Source organism: Ambystoma mexicanum, chromosome 11 (assembly GCF_040938575.1).
Source record: "Ambystoma mexicanum isolate Mex_15411 chromosome 11, UKY_AmexF1_1, whole genome shotgun sequence".
In the NCBI taxonomy this organism is placed as follows: domain Eukaryota; kingdom Metazoa; phylum Chordata; class Amphibia; order Caudata; family Ambystomatidae; genus Ambystoma; species Ambystoma mexicanum.
The window spans coordinates 1,323,368,768-1,323,386,425 of NC_090934.1; the positions used below are offsets into that span (position 1 = coordinate 1,323,368,768).

A 17,658-nucleotide genomic window follows, 5' to 3' on the forward strand; every position below is an offset into this window, starting at 1 on the left:
ACATTGATGATCCATCAATTGATGGATTTTGAAAAGAGTGTAGGGGACGGGAGGGCTCCTCCCTTTGGATCCTCGTATTTTTTTTTTCCTCACAAGATTTAGCTATTGCTACATAAAGGATGCAACATAGGGTTAAAATTGCTGAGGCACAGCTCCAGTTGCCCTGGAAGGACTGCACCAAGCTACCACATACATGCCATAGCTCTCAACTCACACGCTTTTGGCGGGTGTCACCCGCCTTGGAAATGGCTGACTCACCCGCCAGACCTCCTGCACGCCCATTTGTTTCAATGGGCTCTCACCCGCCAAAAAAAAAAAACGGGTGTTTTCACCCGCCTTTGCGACTCAAATGGTTGAGAGCTATGACATGCCAACATTCCGAGGAACCTGGGAGGGAGATTTTTTCAAAGAAATCGGGAACCGACAATTTCCCCCGTAGGAATGCATTTGGGAAACTATCATTTTAGGCAGGAGGACGTGAAAAATAGCAGTATTTTTCTCTGAAAAATCGGGAGGGTTGGCATGTATGCTACCATAGCGTTATATTGATAAAATTCCTCACAAGCGTCTTAGCAGGGCAGCACAAAATTACTTTACGTGCCATAATATTTTGCTTAGGCTGTCTTCAGATTTTTTTATCACTACATAGGGTTAAGATTGCTAACACTGGGTTAATACAAACATTGGGTACAAATTGCTAACATAGGGTTAATGCTGCACTGCTGTACAACATAGGGTTGGCTACGAAAAGCACGGTAAAAAAAAAATGCTATCGATTGCATTTTCTGCAGTGAGGTCTCGCTCTGTGCTCCTTCATTGACAATAGTGCCACCTTACACATTCTAAACCGTGTTCCCAAAGGCCCTTGTTGGCACTGCAGCGCGAGGAGTCGGCGGTTTGAAGTTCCCGCCCATCTGACGTAGCCACCCACTGAATGAGCCTGTGACGCACAAGCAGCAGCTCGCAGTGACTTACATGGCGACTGCGGCAGGGAGCCGGCGAGGAGAGGTCAGGGAAGGGAGGCGTAGAAGAGCAGGGCCAGCGGCAGCAGCAGCCACCACCATCACACCCATGAACCTGAGGAGACCCGTGAGTGTTACGGCTGGTCAGGGGGAGCTATTATGTGCTTGTAGTGGCCGTGGTGGTTGAGGTTGTGAACAAAGGACGACCGCACTAAAGGCAACTACGAAAACGCCACATCTTCCCCACCCTCCGATTACGAATGCATGCTTCCTAGTCGTGCTTCCCATTTGCTTGCGCACATCTATAGTTACCCGGCTCCTTCATGTCCAGACTTTTATGCTCCCCTTTTTCTCCCGTTTTTTTTTTTTTTTTTTTTTTTTTTTACTGACCCGCAGAGCTTCAGTCACAGACGTTTATTTGTGTGTAGTGCCTACGACGTTCGTAACTGTTATTGGAGAATACGGAGCGTCGCAAGTATAGGCTGCTGAAGGTGACTGACTGAGAGGAAGGGCCCAATGCGGCTCGGGGAGGAGGCGGGCTCGGATTGTAAAGTCAGCCAATCGGAGGCTACGGCAAGGCCCCGCCTTTCTGACTATGCACTGAAAGGTTTTTTGAGGCACACTCCACTTTATCTTCTTAATACTGTACTTGCAGTAGGTCCCCAAACTCATGACTTGCTGCCTGCTGCAGCAACTGGAATACAGCCGTGTACAAGCCCCAAGGGCCGGACTGTTTGTTCCGTGTCTCGGGATTTATTGCAGGTGAGTAGCTACTGATTCCTAACAAAAAGCAGGCAGCCATACCTATTCTTAGCAAACTGGAGCATCGTCTAATGCCAAGTACGAGCTGGTCAGGTTGTACTTATCTCTTGATTTAAGATCCTTACATAACACTACGTGTTAACGTAAGACTATGCTTAGTAAATTTCCGAAGAGAAAAAACTTGGCAACCATATGTGGAGCGTAATTTTCAAAAAGCAAGCAAAGTTTGAACAAAGAGAAAAGATTAAGCCATTTCAAATTGTGTGTGTACAGCGGATTCGTCTATGTTCCTTGTTATATATAGTATAGTGTAAGCCTAGGTAGCAAGCAATGCCGTTGTAGTTAAAACTGGGAATATATAGTGGTATCGGTGATGAAAAAGACGAGTGAGAGGGTGGATGTATCATTATCATAGCGTGACAAGGTGTTCATTGAAGGGCATAGCGTTGGGTTGCTTCTTGAATTGCAGGAGATATGGGAGCTGTTTGTTAGTCCTTCGTCCTTACACGAGAAGGCCTGTTTTATGGTTCTTTCCTTCTTACGTTACTTATATTTGAGTATGGCAATGTTGTCTTCTGGTGCCCTTCAGAGATGGTGATGTTTTTATACGGCTATGATATGATTGTGTCATTACCTCGTATGTGTGCCGTTTTGAGTGTGATTGTTCTTACAGGGTTTCGTCGTTTTTTGTTTTATTTCGTCAGTCCAAAATAGTTTTCTGTACGGGTGTCTACTCGCCCCTGCATTGTTCAACCTTTTTGTTTCTGACATTGGGGACTGCCCATCAAAGCTCATAGCTTTCCTCCCACTGTTGGAAATGTTAAATTGGGTAACCTCCTTTAAGCGGATGATCTAATTTTGATTGATCAGACGGCTATTGGCCTACAACGTTCTCTTACCCTCTTGGAGGAATATATAAAAACGAACAACTTGCAGATAAATGGCCAGAAGACTAAAATTTTGATCCTGGAGAAGCCACAAAGGAGGAAAAAGCAGGGGCATTTGTGGTGGTTGGGCACCTTTAGGGTTGAAGATGTGTTTGTATTCAAGTACCTGGGCGTCCTAATCAACACAAGCTCCACTGAGGAAACCATGGTGAAATAACTAAAGGAAAACGTAATGATGGCAAATCAGCAAAATTCATCTGTAAGAAATGTTGTCTTGTCACTGTGATTCCAATAGTGGAGTTTTACAAACTAAAAGTGATACCCTCGTTGATTTATGGGCTAGATGTTACCCTTTTTTTTATCCAGACCGGTTATGGGCAAAGCTGTAAGGGATATTTTGGAAGAGGGTGCTATTGTTCTGTAAGTTGGTGCAGATCCAAGTCATTAGAGCTGGGGTTAATAGCTTTGAAGGCAATGGTTGAATGGGCCTCTCATTTTTGAGGAAATGTATGTTGGAAGATGCCCCCCTCTAACATGCTCTTTGCGATTTTAAAACAGGAAATAGATAATGGCAAGGGTCATGCTCTCCAGCGATGGGCGAAAAGGTGTAGGCTTCTACTGGACATAGTTTGCTCCTTAGAAGAGGAATTCAAGAATAATCAGAATAAAGAGAAAACAAAAGTTTGGAGAACCGAGGATTCTAACTTCGGAGGAAATCAACAATTTTAAACTATTTTACCATTTGAAACAAGAAGTGAGGGCCTTTGGTGCTTTGCCAAAGTACCTATCCAAGTTCCCGAAAAGCTACTTTAGATCCCAATTTATGAGTATTATATTGAACGCAATGCCCACGGCTGAGTTGTTGTCCGTGAGAAGGAAGCCCAGACCCTTAATGGCCACTTGTGACGTTTGCCAAGAGCAGGGGGTGGTGGGCAACCTAAAACATCTAGTGTTTTTTTTGTTGTCAGGAATGGACGACATTAAGAAATATTTATTTTAAACCTCTTGGATGCACATAGCACTTTATCTGCAAAGGTGGCTGCTTTTAATTATTGGGGAGTATACCTCATTGGTGCTGGCAAGGGTGTTCTTTCATTTTTAAATCAATGATCAAAGGTTCACGATAGGGGATATGAATTGTTTTTAGTTTTGAGATTCGATGAAGTGCTGTCATAAGTGAACTTGTTATGGGATGTTTGGATGGAAATTGCAAAAAGGTTTGTAATCTAAATTTGCAAATACAATGTTTTAAGTGTTAGCTCGAAATGGGACCAGTTAGAATCCGTACTCCTGGCTGAGTGGGTGTTATTCACCTCAACTGGTAAAGTACCAGGTCCTGAACAGGGATCTTTAACCTTTTGGCTTTCCAGGTGTTTTGGACTATAGCTTCCAGCAAAGCCATTCGTTGAGGGTCATGGGAGTTGTAGTCCAGAACTCTTGAGCGCCACAGCTTGCCCACTCATGCCTTGGAAGACTGCTCTAGAGGCTAGCAGGTATGAAGTGTTTGATTTTAAGAAGAGGTAGCAGTGGTCGAAGTGAGCGGTTGAGGTGCTCCTCTACTTATTATTTTTTTTTACTTGTTACTATACTTTTAAAAAAAAAAAAACTTACGGAATCGTTGTTTTAAAATAAACGTGTAGGAAGATTTTGAATTGTGCACTTCGGTACACCGCACTGAACGTTCCCTTAAACGGCAGGCACGTTTGTTTGGGAGTTCGTATTACATTTGGGAGGGGGCATGGCGATGAGGTGTGTGGGGAGCCAGGGCATCCCAGCAGGGAACATGTTTCCACTACTTTTTGTACACTTCTGCCACTGAGAAAGAGAGCAGGTACCAACAGTCTGGATGTTCTTCACAGTTTGGGTCTTGGAAAAAGATTACAGTTGATGCAGAGATAAGCACTGTACATGAGCTGATAAGTTTAATTGTCCGCCAGTTTGGTAGCTCACCTCGAGAAGATTGAATGAGTTAACCGGTTGAAGTTTTAGTTGGTGACTGTCATTGACCTTTATGCAGAGCTGGGTTTCATCCGCTTATTGGTGCATCCTAGGTTAGCAGAGTTCCACCGTTGGTGCTATGTAAAGACTGAAGATTCCTAGGTTTAGGGTGGACCCTCGTGTAACTGTGCAGGATGGGAGACTCTGATGGGACCCGTCGGGACCCCTTTGGCCTAGCTGGTGCTGTAAACACAGAAGATGCCTAGGTTTAAGATGGACCCTGGTGGAATTCTGCAGGAGGGGGAAGTGATGGGGCGTCAGCTCTCGGTACCCCTTTGGACTAGCTGAAAACTGAAGAATCCTAGGTTTAGGATGGACCCTGGTGGAACCGTGCATGAGGGTGCAGTATGGGACCTGTTGTGGTACCCCTTTAGACTAGCTTGGGTCTGTCTGACATGCAGGCTTTTGAGGCAAGGGTATATGCGAAGGATTGGACATTGGTGTCTTGCCTCAATGGAAGTATTTCAGAGTGTGGAAGCTGCCCATTCACAACGGCAGGTCCATGTTTGCCCCCGCGTTGTTTCACTGTTGTTGCTGCGGGTGGGAATGTTTTGGCATCGCACCTGCGCTCGTCTCCACTTGATCAGGTGCACGAGCCGCCCCCTCTCTTTCCATGGGCTCTGTTATGTTGCCACCGGTCTTTTGTATGGAGCTGATTCACACTAGCTGTTAGTCACACACAACAGGTTTTCCTGGGGACGGGGGAGAAGGATGTCTGTGCAAATTGAGTAGGTTTCGTGACTTCTCTCGTGACTCACCATATGCACGCTGAGTGGAGCGATTCGTGGCCGCATCCCCGGCGCCCTCCTCGCGGCTATTACTGGAGCCCGTTTCTCGGAAGGGTCCGCCAGTATCCGCGTACTTGGCCCGCCCGCCTGGAAACACTTGGCTGTTGGCGGCGGACCTCCCTCGCAGCGAACGCGTCAGTCAGACGCTGCGGAGTGCGAGGGCTGCCTCTGCAGTTTGCGCAGACGGACACCGGCGGCATCTTCACCATCACACGGTGCCTCTATCCGCAGGATTGCAGCCTCTTCCCCCGTGCCTGGGCTCGCTTCTGGTAAGCAGCAACTTCCGAGAAAGCGTTAGCTGGCGACTATGGTATTGCACCATGCATTTAAGCTCAAGCGTTTATTTGTGGGCGATTCTGATGTGAAATGCTCAGATTACTTTCCGGCAATCTTCATTACTCTTAGTCATGTTCTTCCTCGTCGAGGTACTTGCCTCATGAGGCCCCTGCCCCCGACACATGACCTTCTTTTATTTCTATTACACCCTATAACTCCTCCGCTTAACTCGCGTCCCTCGGTTTACATAACCAAGCAGGAGCATGGGACATTCCCCGCAGGGAGGGAGGTGAGGGTCGTCAGTACTGTGACAAGGGTAGGACTAGGAGTAATGAAGATTACCGGTAAGTAATCGGAGCATTACCTCCACATCCTCTCTTCCTCGTCCGAGTACTTACCTCATGAGGCATACAAAAGCAGCAACAGGGGAAAAGGTCCCAATGAGACACAGAGCCAAAAAAGTGCAGAACAAAACGCGCACCTTTTTTTTTAAATAACTCCAAATTCACATCCCCACATACAAAACCCCAAAGGAACCATCCCCTGAGTGGGAGACATTCGACCGATAGTGGTTGAGGAAAGTGCTCTGATCTGCCCAGGTGGCTTCTCTACAAATCTCTTGCAGAGAACCCCTCCACCCCCTTAGCATCGGCACAGGAAGCCGCCAAACCCCAGGTGGAACGCACCTGAATGTGCGCAGGTACAGGCAGACCCGAAGCCACATAGGGCATGGAGACGACACCATGGATCCAACGGCTAATGGAAACCACAAGGCCTTGCGGCCCGGAACAGCTGGACCAAAAGTAACCAACAGACTATCCGATTGCTGGAAAGGGGCAGTCCTAGCCAAATACTCACAATCAGCCCGCTGCACATCAATGACATGCCAAGTCACCTCCTCCGTTTGTGGATCTGGAAAAAAGGCGGGGAGAACAAGATCTTGAGAGGTGAAAACCACCATCTTAGGTAGGAACTTCGGATCACACTGCAACACCACCGAGTCTGGCAGCACCCTCAGGAAAGGGGGGGTGACACAAAAGAGCCCCAATCTCCCCCAGGCTATGAGTAGAAGTGATGGCGATTTTTAAAAAGAAAAGAAAAAGAGCAGTCTTCAATCTCAGTAATGGGTTCAAAAGGCGGCCCCCGAAGGAACTTCAAGACAAGAGGGAGATCCCAAGGGGGAAACGCTGTATAAGCACAAGGACGGAAACGAGAAAGACCCCGGAGCAACCTCCCCATCCAGGTGGCCATTAAGAGTCCCCCAAGAGGAATTTTATTGAGGCCCACAGAGTGAAGCGCGGAGACCGCCAGGCCTTTGTGAAACCCCTCCTGGAGGAACTGGAGAATAGTGGGCAGACCAGAACTTAGGGGAGGGGGGAAGGATCCCAGACCGCCCACACCAATCCTGGAAGTTGACCCAATGCCTGCCATATGCCTTCAGAGTAGAGGGTCTATGAGCATTCATGATAGCCTCGACCACAGGACCTGAAAACCATTGAGACATCAACCTTGACTGTGCAATAGCCATACTGCCCATTGAATCTGCCAGATCCCAGACCCCCCCTTGCAGGGGACAAGGCTACTTTGGAACCAGCCAAGGCTCCTGGGACTGAAGCTCCAACAGAGAGGGGAACCAGGACCGGCGGGGCCAGAACGGAGCAATCAACAGCACAGTCGACCTGGCCACTGATTCGCTGAACAGCCTGGGGAAGAGGGGGGGGACCACATAAAGGAGACCCTGAGGCCAATGCACAGTGAGGGCGCCCACCCACCAGTCCCCACGGTCTTAAACCAGGAGCAGAATAGAGGAACCTTCGCAGAGGCAGGAGAGGAAAAGGGATCCAGAGTGGGGGTCCCAAACCTGATACAGATCTCTGCAAAGACCCTGTCCGACAGAACCAGTTCCATAGAGGAGGGGATCCGGCGGCTGAGAAGATCCATCTGAACATTGTCCTACTCCCCCCCCCCCCCCCCCCCCTCCACCCCCCCCCCAGCCCGGACATGTGAGGCCACCAGGGACACCAGATGCAACTCTTCCCCAGACCCCTCCCGCCACCCCAGAACCTGTCTCTGAGCAGCCAGAGTATTCAAGGAGTGGCCGGACCCCACCCCCCATCCCGCCTGGCGGTTGACATAAGCCAAGGCCGTTGTATTGTCCGTCCGGACCGAAACTGCCCAGGCCTCCCGAAACACCCTGAAGTACACCAAGCCCGGAGAACGGCACACAATTCCCTCAAATTGGATGAAAGACAGCCCTCCTCCGGAGCCCACAGCCCCTGGACCGAGAGGATGCCCAACTTTGTCCCCCAACCCCTTCCGCTGTCTTCTGTAGTAAAAGTGGTCACAGGAGGATGGACCCCTGCCCTGAGATTTGGAACCCCCAACCACCACAGAAGGGCTACCCGTAGACACCGGGATCAAAGCCTTGTAAGCTTGAGAGGATGGGAGCCAGTGGGAGAGTATATAAGACACCAGAGGACGCAAATGAAGACGCGCCCAAGGAACCAGAAACGCGCAAAATGCAATGTTCCCCTGCAGCCTGAGCAACATGCGAGCCGAGACACATCACCTCCTGAGAACTATGCCCAGAACAAGCCAGCATGCCATTGACCCTCACCGGGGACAGAAACACTCTCCCTATCCTGGTGCAAATCTGAGCCCCAATGAAAACCAGATCTTGAGAGGGCTCGAACTGAGACTAGTTTACCAGAACCCCAAGTCCTGCAACGCCTGGCACACTAGCCAGAGATGAGCCAGGACAGTCCATCAGAGAGCCTCCTTGACCATCCAGTCGTCCAGGTAGGGAAAAACCTGAATGCCCCTCAGGTGCATCTGTGCCACCAGCTTGGTGAACACCCTCAGGGCAGACCAAAAACCACGGGAGTACTTCGAACTGAAAAGGACGGAAACCCACTGCAAAAGGGAAGAACTGCATGTGACATGGCCGTAGAGCCTCTTGGTAATGCGCATCCTGGAGATCCAGAGATACCATCCACCCCCCTCCCCCCCCCCCCCCCGCCTGCACAACATCAGGAGAATGGTCTGCAAAGTCTCAATTTTGAAGTGTTCTTTCCAGGCAAAGCAGTTCAGAGCCTTGAGGTCCAAAATGAGGTGAAACCAAGGTTTGGGGACTACCCCGAAGAGGGAAAGGAACAGGCATAATAGCCTCCTTCAGGAACATCTCGGAGAGAGCAGTCACCATAGCCAACCTCTTGGTCTGGGAACAATGGTCCGAACCATGCAAATCTGGACAGGTAGTCCACTATATAACCCCCTCCGAATGGTGTCCAGGAATCTGAGCACCACCAGTGTCGCACTGGAAGAAACAGCCGGAGGCGTCTGCCCACCGGCTAGGTCCAACTCAGGATTTCTGCACTGGGCCCGAACGTGAATATCGTGGAGGACCATGGCGCCCCCTCCTTGATCTCCGAAAAGAGCGAGAGGAGGGGCCAGGGAAAAACCATCCGGACATGGCACCTGCACCCGAGGAAGATTTTATTTTAGTTTTTTTGGACGTAGACTTGCACCGCAGCGTGTTTGTCAGCCCGAAAAAAATTATGCGGTTCATCCTCAAGTGAATCACCAAAAAGTTTGGACCCATCAAAAGGGAGTTTAAACGCAGTCGCCTTCTGAGAAACTTTTCCAATCCAGCAGATGCACATGCCTACGGCCGAAAACCAGCACCTATGGCCATGCACACCATCAAACGCCGGATTGGACACAAGTTCAACCTGCCTCCGCATCTCCGTTAAAGAAGGGCACAGTCGGAACCCCTATCCACGGCCTTTATCAATGTCCTGGAACCACTTGGCTCAGTCTCCGCCGTGTAGGAACTGTAGACACTTGCCCTTAGGGCCAGATGAGCACCAACATGAACCTTCTTCAGGCTGGAATTAACCCTACGGCCCACCGGGTTCCGGACAGCTATATGTTGTTTTACAAGAGCTTATTTGCCTCTTGTGCACAGTGTTACCGTTCACTACTTCTGCTCCACGTGGCAAGTTATTTTGAGACCTATTTGGAGAAGTTTGGGGGTTTTGGTATTTAATGGAGTGCTTTAAAAAAATGTATTACCTGTTCCCCAGTTATATTTTGCTATGTGCTGGTGTATCAGACGGAGCTCTTGAATTAGAGTCGACCTCCCTTATGTGAAGACTATATGGGACAGCACTTAAAATACCAACCTGCTACAGGAACTTGAGGCAAGGTAACTTGTCACGTGCCTTATTTGGCCTAGTCATGAGTTTAATATATGCCATTTAAAGAGACTGAGGCACTTTGGTTTTTAATCACCAGCTACACATAACACTATAACGGACAGCCAAGGCAATTGTTTTCTTGTCATCCCAAAAACATAATTTTTGGTAATGGTTTCCACTAGCTGGAGATGTCAATCGTCATTTTTAGTTTGGGCTATTAGGTCGCGCGTGTGTCACCTATAACCTGAAACTATTGCATTAGAGTACAGATAGGGAGAAATGGCATATGAGGAGGGAAACAAAGTTTGTATTTGATTGCTAAAGGCCATGCTGATCCCTATAGATATTACCACTCAGTTCCTGCCCCTCCTTGCCCCCCAACACCTCCTCATGGGAACTTTGAGCTCTTTAAGCTTTACCATCAAACTTTGCTCTCAAAGCGCCCTGATTTTTTTTTCCTTCAAGATAGTCTTCTGTGAGTTAATGACTTAGGTTGAGCTGTAAACTCGCTACTGATGTAATACAAATGTCTTAAACCAGGACTGCCTTCATCCACGTGATTTATAAGCACTATGCATGTCCTTAACTGAAAGAAAAAGCATTGGCAAATCCAACAGTTTTGACCTGTGTGCATTTGCCAGGCACTGCTATTAGATGCCCAGGCACTTAAACCATTTTCGGCCAGTTAATGCCACTACGGTAGTGCCTAACAAGTGCCTTTCCCATGCCTACACACAAGCCCAAACTGTTGCATTGCCAATGATTGTTTTTCTAGATGGAACTGGGCATTTTAGAGGAACAGCTTTGTTGGTTGTTCTTGCAGCAAGGAACACTTGGCAAATCCTGTTACAGTTCTTCCTTACACTGATGACTACCCAAACCTAAGTCGTCTATAGCTTATAATTTTTTTTTATTCACACACTGATTTGTGTCTTTGTGCTTAGGGGTTGTTATTGCCCAAATCCATGGCCCCCATGTTATCAACCTCGGAGATGAGTATCTTCTGCCCGCTGGGATTCACACCTGTGGCTTTGATTCTTTCCTCCATATCTTCTGCAAACCAATTTGCCCAAGGACAGATGGATCTTCCTGGGATTCACGTTTGTGACTTTCGAGCGACCTAATCTCTGCTACTTGTGCCAAACCCAGCAAGGGTTTAAAGGTGAGCGCCCTCACCCCCACCAATTCACCCCTCTGCAAGACTTACCCATAGGAAAATCTGCAGATCGGTGCCTCTGGAAGTCCTGCAGGACTGATTAGTTAGTGTCGCATGTAAGACTTACTGTGCATGTGCACAAAAAAGTCTGGGACCCCCTCTACCGAGAACGAACACTGCCAAATAACCGGTTCTTTATGAAGGGTACCCACTTTGAAGGGTCTACAACTACGTTTTAGCTCACTGTTCCAGACTGCACTGTAATCTTTCCTACTGCTGGTAACATAGGTTCCAACATTATCGTCTCCTTTTGGGAGAGACTAGCACAGTCTGGTTCTCGTACTTTTGCAGGGTTCGAAATTCCTGGGAGTTTCTTGCTCCTTCTAGCCTTTGAGAGCCTGGTTAGTTGGAAACCAACAGCTACCATAGCTACTTTTGACTCCACAGGGTAACTGTAACTTGTTTACATGAATGTGTGAGATTAATTTTGCTCAGTTGAGAATGTTATTAAAGAATTAGAACACACCTAGTACACATTTTAAACCTAAAGGATCATACATAATTGGGGGGGGTTAAAGTTTGCATCTCATGTGTAAGTTGGATGTGCTGGGTACTCCAGCAGTAGCGCCTGCGCTCGTGCACGTAGAATTTTAAACCTTGCATGCAGCAGTTGGATGTACACGGCCCAGAAGTTATATACCAGAATCTATTACCAGCAAAGGAGTGAAGCAAGGCTCCTCTTTAGCACCCTTGTTTATCTTCTTTCTCTCAGACTTTGACCCTAGTACATCAATGTGTGAATTTAACATCCCCACCCTCCCCCGTTGCTGAAGGGTACCCCTTCTAGCGCACGATTATAAGCAGATGATACAGCTCTGCTGGGTTTAACCCCATGAGTGATATAACCGTTTTATCTATAAGTATTTTAGCAGCACTCGCCCAAAAATAAATGTTACTAAACTTCTGCTTTTTAGTAAAATCAGCAGTCGCCACTCTTAGTATTTGAACATCAAAATCGAGACGTTGAACTTGTATCGGTTTTTGGGGGTGCTTTTTTTTCTAAGAATGGTGGATGTCGGAAACAAAAAAGACATCCACCTGAGGTTGGGAGGTCTATAAGAAATATGGTACGCGCATTTTAGAGTGCCTCATTATGTTCAGTGGCATGTTACGCTCCATGATGTTGTATGGAAGTGAGATTTGGGGTGATTGAAACTACTCTTCCCCTTAAAGTGATTCAAAGATCCTTTTTTTTTTTTTTTTTTTTTTTTACAAGATGACATGGCTGCCACCAGGAACAGTGCTTTAAGATTGGATTTGGGGATTTCTAACTTTGAGGTACAGTCGCAACTGAGGTTTGAAGTATATTTTCGGAACGCTTGCTTTGGTTATAGTTTACATACATCATGTGGTTGGCACAATCTCTGATTCGCCCACCAACAATAAGTTTGTATGTTCTCATTGTTAGTGCTCCGATCAAAAATGAGTCGGACACGAGTCTTGAGAGTAGCCCCATGCTGAGTCTCAGTCCACCAAGCGACCCCATACCATCTGGTGTACGCTATTTGCACACTGCTGATTAGTCACCAAGGCGGCACCTATGGATTGTGAATGTAAATGCAGCCTTGCTTTGTTTGAGCTAGCCGATCTAACAGGGCTGCTTTTGGTTCTTATAGGAGCTCAAGGGTGAGGGAACACGCACTGGACTGGGGGCGCTATGGGGGTTTACTAACCACCCGAGGAGAAATCTCTCCTCAACAGCGATGTCCCCATAAACACACCGAGCACCAGAATGATGGGGTGGGGACCCACTCACGAAAAAGGAGAAGGCACTGGTCCTATCAGTGCTATGGTTAGTAAGATGCCCCAGGCCCCAATTCACTCTAACCCCGCCCCCTTGTGACCACCTCAAGATCAGGGATTCATGCTGTGCAATTGTCCCAGCAGCACACACACCCAGGCAGATCACACAACCACCACCAACCCAATAATGATAATACAGCTGACGGAGCAGGCTACGCAGCACACAATCATGCCCTCAATGATGTTTGCCGTAGGTCACGTAGATTATAGCCCAAGGAGGGTATGACCATCAGGAAGGCGAGTGGGGGGCCCTAGTAGTGGCATAGTATTACTGCACATGGTCCCCAAACTACCCTCTAACCAACTAGAACCCAGGGAAGCACTCATAAACAAATGTACACATTGACTCTGCACAGAACGTGGCTGCTTATTTGTAACCAGGGAGGCCATTCTAAACCGCTCTAGATTGCACTACTAGGGTGAAGGCGCCTGCGATCTTCTTCAGCTGAAATTCAGGAACCAGAGAGTGGCCAATGTTATTCTGGGTATCAAAATGAGAAGCAGTCTGATATCAACCCCTACAACCATTACAATGCTGATTATTCCCTTGAAAAAAGGCCCCAGTATTTTATCTGGCGCTAGCATAATACCATGGGGAGGGTGAGGGGGGGGGAGGCCAACTACAGTCGGACAGGGGTATGGGGACCTCAAATTGATTTGTGAAAAATGCAATCGAGCAGCAGGCACAACGGATACTAGTGGGACGTTGGGGCTATAGCAAATGCTATTTCGTATCATGGAAGGATGCATTGTCACTAATTTTTATTATTTGTATGTGTTAGGATGTACTTTTATGGCCTTATGGCTGAAATAAAGTTGACTGACTAACATCAGAACTACAGAGACATCCATCAAACCAATCCACTGTTTGTTATTATGACATAAGACCCAATTGAGGAACAATATAGTGAGTGAATAAAATTTCTGAGGGAGTAATATTGATTACTCAATGGTTGGGAACCAACGCTGCTGTGACGAAGAATGAACAGATAATGAAGAATGCTCAACTAAAAGAGAAAACTGACTGTAATCCTCCACTGGGGAAGACCCACCAACCTATCATTAAAAGGGAAGATGGACTACTGTCAGTGAAAAGGTAAAGCCGAGAGTTTCGAATCAGCCAAGTCGGGAATGCAGAGGAAGATTGGGGGATCCTCCGCCGGTAGGAAGCCACAAGGTGCTGTCGGCAAGAAGCACAGAGGAAGCTGAAGGAAACTTCAGGAGAGGGAACCAGTTGACGGCGGTGGCATGACCCAGGAGAGGTGTTCAGTCTGGCTATAATGCAGAGACAGCTGGAGCACAGGAGCCGGAGCGAGAATTGAAGCTGTCCTGACCTGAGTTCAAGGGAGTCCCTATCCTGCGAGCAGGCCCAGTGACGCCAACCTGTAGGAAGCCAGGTAACTGGTACAGCGGGAGACCCAGGAGGAAGCCCTGGGATAAAGGGTACCACCAGTCTACTCGTCCCAGTGAGTCGCCGGAAATTACGAAGAATAGTAAGAAGCATTTTGGGATTCTATCTACTTGTCGCAGTGAACGGTCAGAAGTTAAGAATGCGAACCAGTACAAACATTTTTACTTATTTCAGTAATCTAAGAACTGGGCAAGAGAATGAGACCATTGGTTCTGCTATAATTATCTCATGGAGAAAGACAGTGAATCTGAGGAGGAGGATCATGATGTCAAATCTCAGTCATAAGGAGTTAAAAAATGCAGAGAGCAAGAACCATGGAAAGAGGGATTCAGTGAAGGAGAGAGCACGAATAGGGGAGACAAAGACTTTTCCCCTAGAGGAACTAAATAAGTTGCTGCAAGAGATAGCAAAAAAGTATCTCAAAATTGTCCACTCGGGCTGAGGAAGCCTATCCAGGAGATGGGAGTCAGTCTCATGGTCTTTTGTTATTTTTGGCTTGGTGGTAGATTTTTATTCTGGTCTGCGAGTACGTGTAGTATGGGAAGGTGTGGGGATTTGTGAAAAATCTCACCTAATCGGTGGTTTATTTTGATGCTCCACTTAAAGGAATAGTGCGCTCAAAAATATTGTCTCAAAAGATGGGCAATAATCCAAAACATGTATTAAACATAAGTTCCTATGTAAACTCTTGAGCAAACGAGGCTCAAAGCGTTTACATGGGAGCATCCATTTTGCCATTTCAGGCAGCCTCCTCCGCTCATGTTAAGCTCTGCCCTGGCGGCACTAAACAAGCAGCAAAAGCCCCCTACTGGGAGCTTTTGCTTACTGCAGCCAGAACAGAGCTGTATGAGCTGAGGGGGCTGCCTTCACTTTCATTTTATGTTTTCGGTGCTCCCAAGCCAAGGGAAGCACAGAAAACATAAAATGAAAGGCAAAAAGCAAAGGCGCAGCAACTATAAATACCGCCTTGTTGTATTTGTGATTGCTGTGGTTGGAAAACCATGGCAATCTGCGGCGGCTTTCGCTTGGTCTCCTGGGCTCCCCCAACACGGGGGAGCCCAGGAGACTCCAAGCGAAAGCAGCCGCAGTCAGAAATACAACGTTGTTGTATTTTTAAATACTGCAGCAGAGGGTCCCTTAACCTGCAGGCCCATCCTTTGGGGGGGCCTGCCTACACTTTCCTGGTGGCCCTGCCCCACCTCAAATGGATTGGGGGGCCACCTCATCTACTCCTGCCTGGGAGCAGAAACTGCCCCCAGGGAGGGCTACAAGGGGTGCCCCCCATTTCCACTTGGGGTGGGGGGAGAGGGCCACCCCCTTTCATGTGGGAAAAAAAATAAATAAAAGCCTGGTGGCCCCCCACCCACATCTCCATTTTGTGTTTTACCCCCAGGGGTCTCCATAGCTGTGGCCTCATCCTTTGGGGCCCCGGGGGGGGGTAGGTGGGTGGCGAGCAGGCCGCTTACCTAGTAAGCAGCCCCCCGCATCATAAACTGAGGTTGTTGGAAAGGGGAGAATCTCCCCTTTCCAACAACACCTCCCTCGATCTCCAGTGTGAAATACAGCCGGAGTCGAGGGAGAGGGAGAAGGGCGCTTACCTACGCTCTTCACTGCTGCAGCCGAAAATGGCTGCCGCATTGAAAATACTTTTCATGTCGGCGTGCATTACGCACGCTGATGTGAAACTAAAGTTAATCCAACCCCCGTGCATTGAGGAGGGACCCTTCCCCTCACATAGGGGTTGGATTACAGTTTTGTGTGATCCCTGCTTAACAGGGATCACACAAAACAAAGTGTCTAAAAGGGCGAGCTATCTCGTTTTTGGCAACCTGGAGGGATTGCCAAGGACGAAATACCTCGTCCTTGGCACTTAAGAGGTTAAATATATTTTAATCCTTTTGAGCAAGCACCATTAATTGCCGTTCATAATCATTGACTGGGTTTTGAAAACTTTTTTTCATCACTGGTCTTCTCGCTCCTTCGTTTACACTTTCTATCAATTATTTTTATATTGTTGTGTTTATATACTAATTTAATCCGATTTTTACCTTCTAATTGAAGTCAACCCTTTGTTTAAAAAAAAAAGTGTACCTAAAATTGCTTTTATTTTTGCTGTTTTATATCTACCAGTTTAAACATGCAGAAAAACGTATACAAACTTATTATACCCCATACACATGTGTACTTATATGTATTGCCCCGTGTACATCTTCTTTTACTATCTTTAGTAAATGTATCTCCTCTTATTGGCTCTGTCTTGGAGCTTAATACACGCCCTTGTTATTGGCTTTTATGCCTCAGGAATACCTTAACACTCATATATGGAGTTATGCATGTGTTCTTTTCGTCCCTCATGGGCCCGTAAAATCGAGGTATCCTTTTCTTTATAATCCCTAAAAAATCCAGTTACTCTTTCTAATAAATAGATATATAATCTATCCCTCCCCCTTTACTTTTTACAATATTTGATGGTGCTCACATCCGCTATTCAGCTCTAGTCCCTCGGCATCGACTCCCACAATCGGCAAGTTCGCCTTCAGTCTGCGTGGCACCTGTAGGCACCGGACAGGCATTTCATCAAAGGGTGACCTGCAAAACAGTATCTTGATCACATGATTTTTTACGCTCCCCTCTCCTCAGGAAACTCCACGATCGCCTGGCTAATGGTAGGAGCCGACGATTGTCCAGGGTCTGGATCTGGGCTTGAACCACCCGCACCGCTACCAAATGTGCTTTAGCACCTTGAACCATCTTCTCTTTGCTATATGGATATCACAGACCAAATAATCAGACAGACCAAAGGAAGATGGTAAAATACTGCTTTAATCTCAATGAAAGAAAGCAGGGAGATGTACAGCTATAAAAGTTGATGCTCGATATTCACACAAGTTTGCTTACACAGGGTTTATATACTTTTACATACATCATTCATGATGTCATCCTACGTGGCATTTCATACAAACCGAACACTGGGAGGGATTGGGTTAGGGGAACATATCTACTAGTAGAATAATAGAAGTGTTAATATTTCATTGGTTGCCCCTTGTCTGTAGGACACACCCTGGGCTACTTCTACTTACGCCACATACTGATTATAGCAGAGAATAAGGCAGCAGCTAATAACTGCAACATTGTATATGAAAGTGTGGCAGGCCTTTTTGAGTGGTTGCCAACCCTAGCCAACCTTCGACTTTCAGCTCGTCTAGCAGCATGTGACCAGAACGAAACCTAAGTGTCTGGCTGTGTCAACGTGTTCTCTGTTTTCCCAATTAGTCCATCCTTAGCCAAGGTTTATCGTTTTTTAGTTGACCTCGTAGTCTGCTCATTGTTCTGGGACAAACAAGGGTGTGTGAGCA

The 17,658-nt window shown here is 47.3% G+C and overlaps 1 protein-coding gene across 6 annotated transcripts in view; it reads left to right on the top strand.

The window, feature by feature from the left end:
• The window catches only part of MAPK6 (mitogen-activated protein kinase 6), a 203,391-nt gene that overhangs the window by 21,384 nt on the left and 164,349 nt on the right, over nucleotides 1-17,658 (top strand). Inside the window, exons 1-2 of one of the 6 annotated variants that reach the window (XM_069624837.1) lie at nucleotides 941-1,089; nucleotides 12,305-12,366. The exons of 1 other annotated variant lie outside the window; for it this stretch is intronic. The gene's annotated coding sequence lies outside the window, so the exon portion shown is untranslated. Of the gene's footprint in view, nucleotides 1-933; nucleotides 1,090-1,576; nucleotides 1,725-5,451; nucleotides 5,667-12,304; nucleotides 12,367-17,658 lie in introns of those variants that run through there. 4 more of the 6 variants (XM_069624840.1, XM_069624835.1, XM_069624836.1 and 1 more) reach the window with 4 other exon arrangements.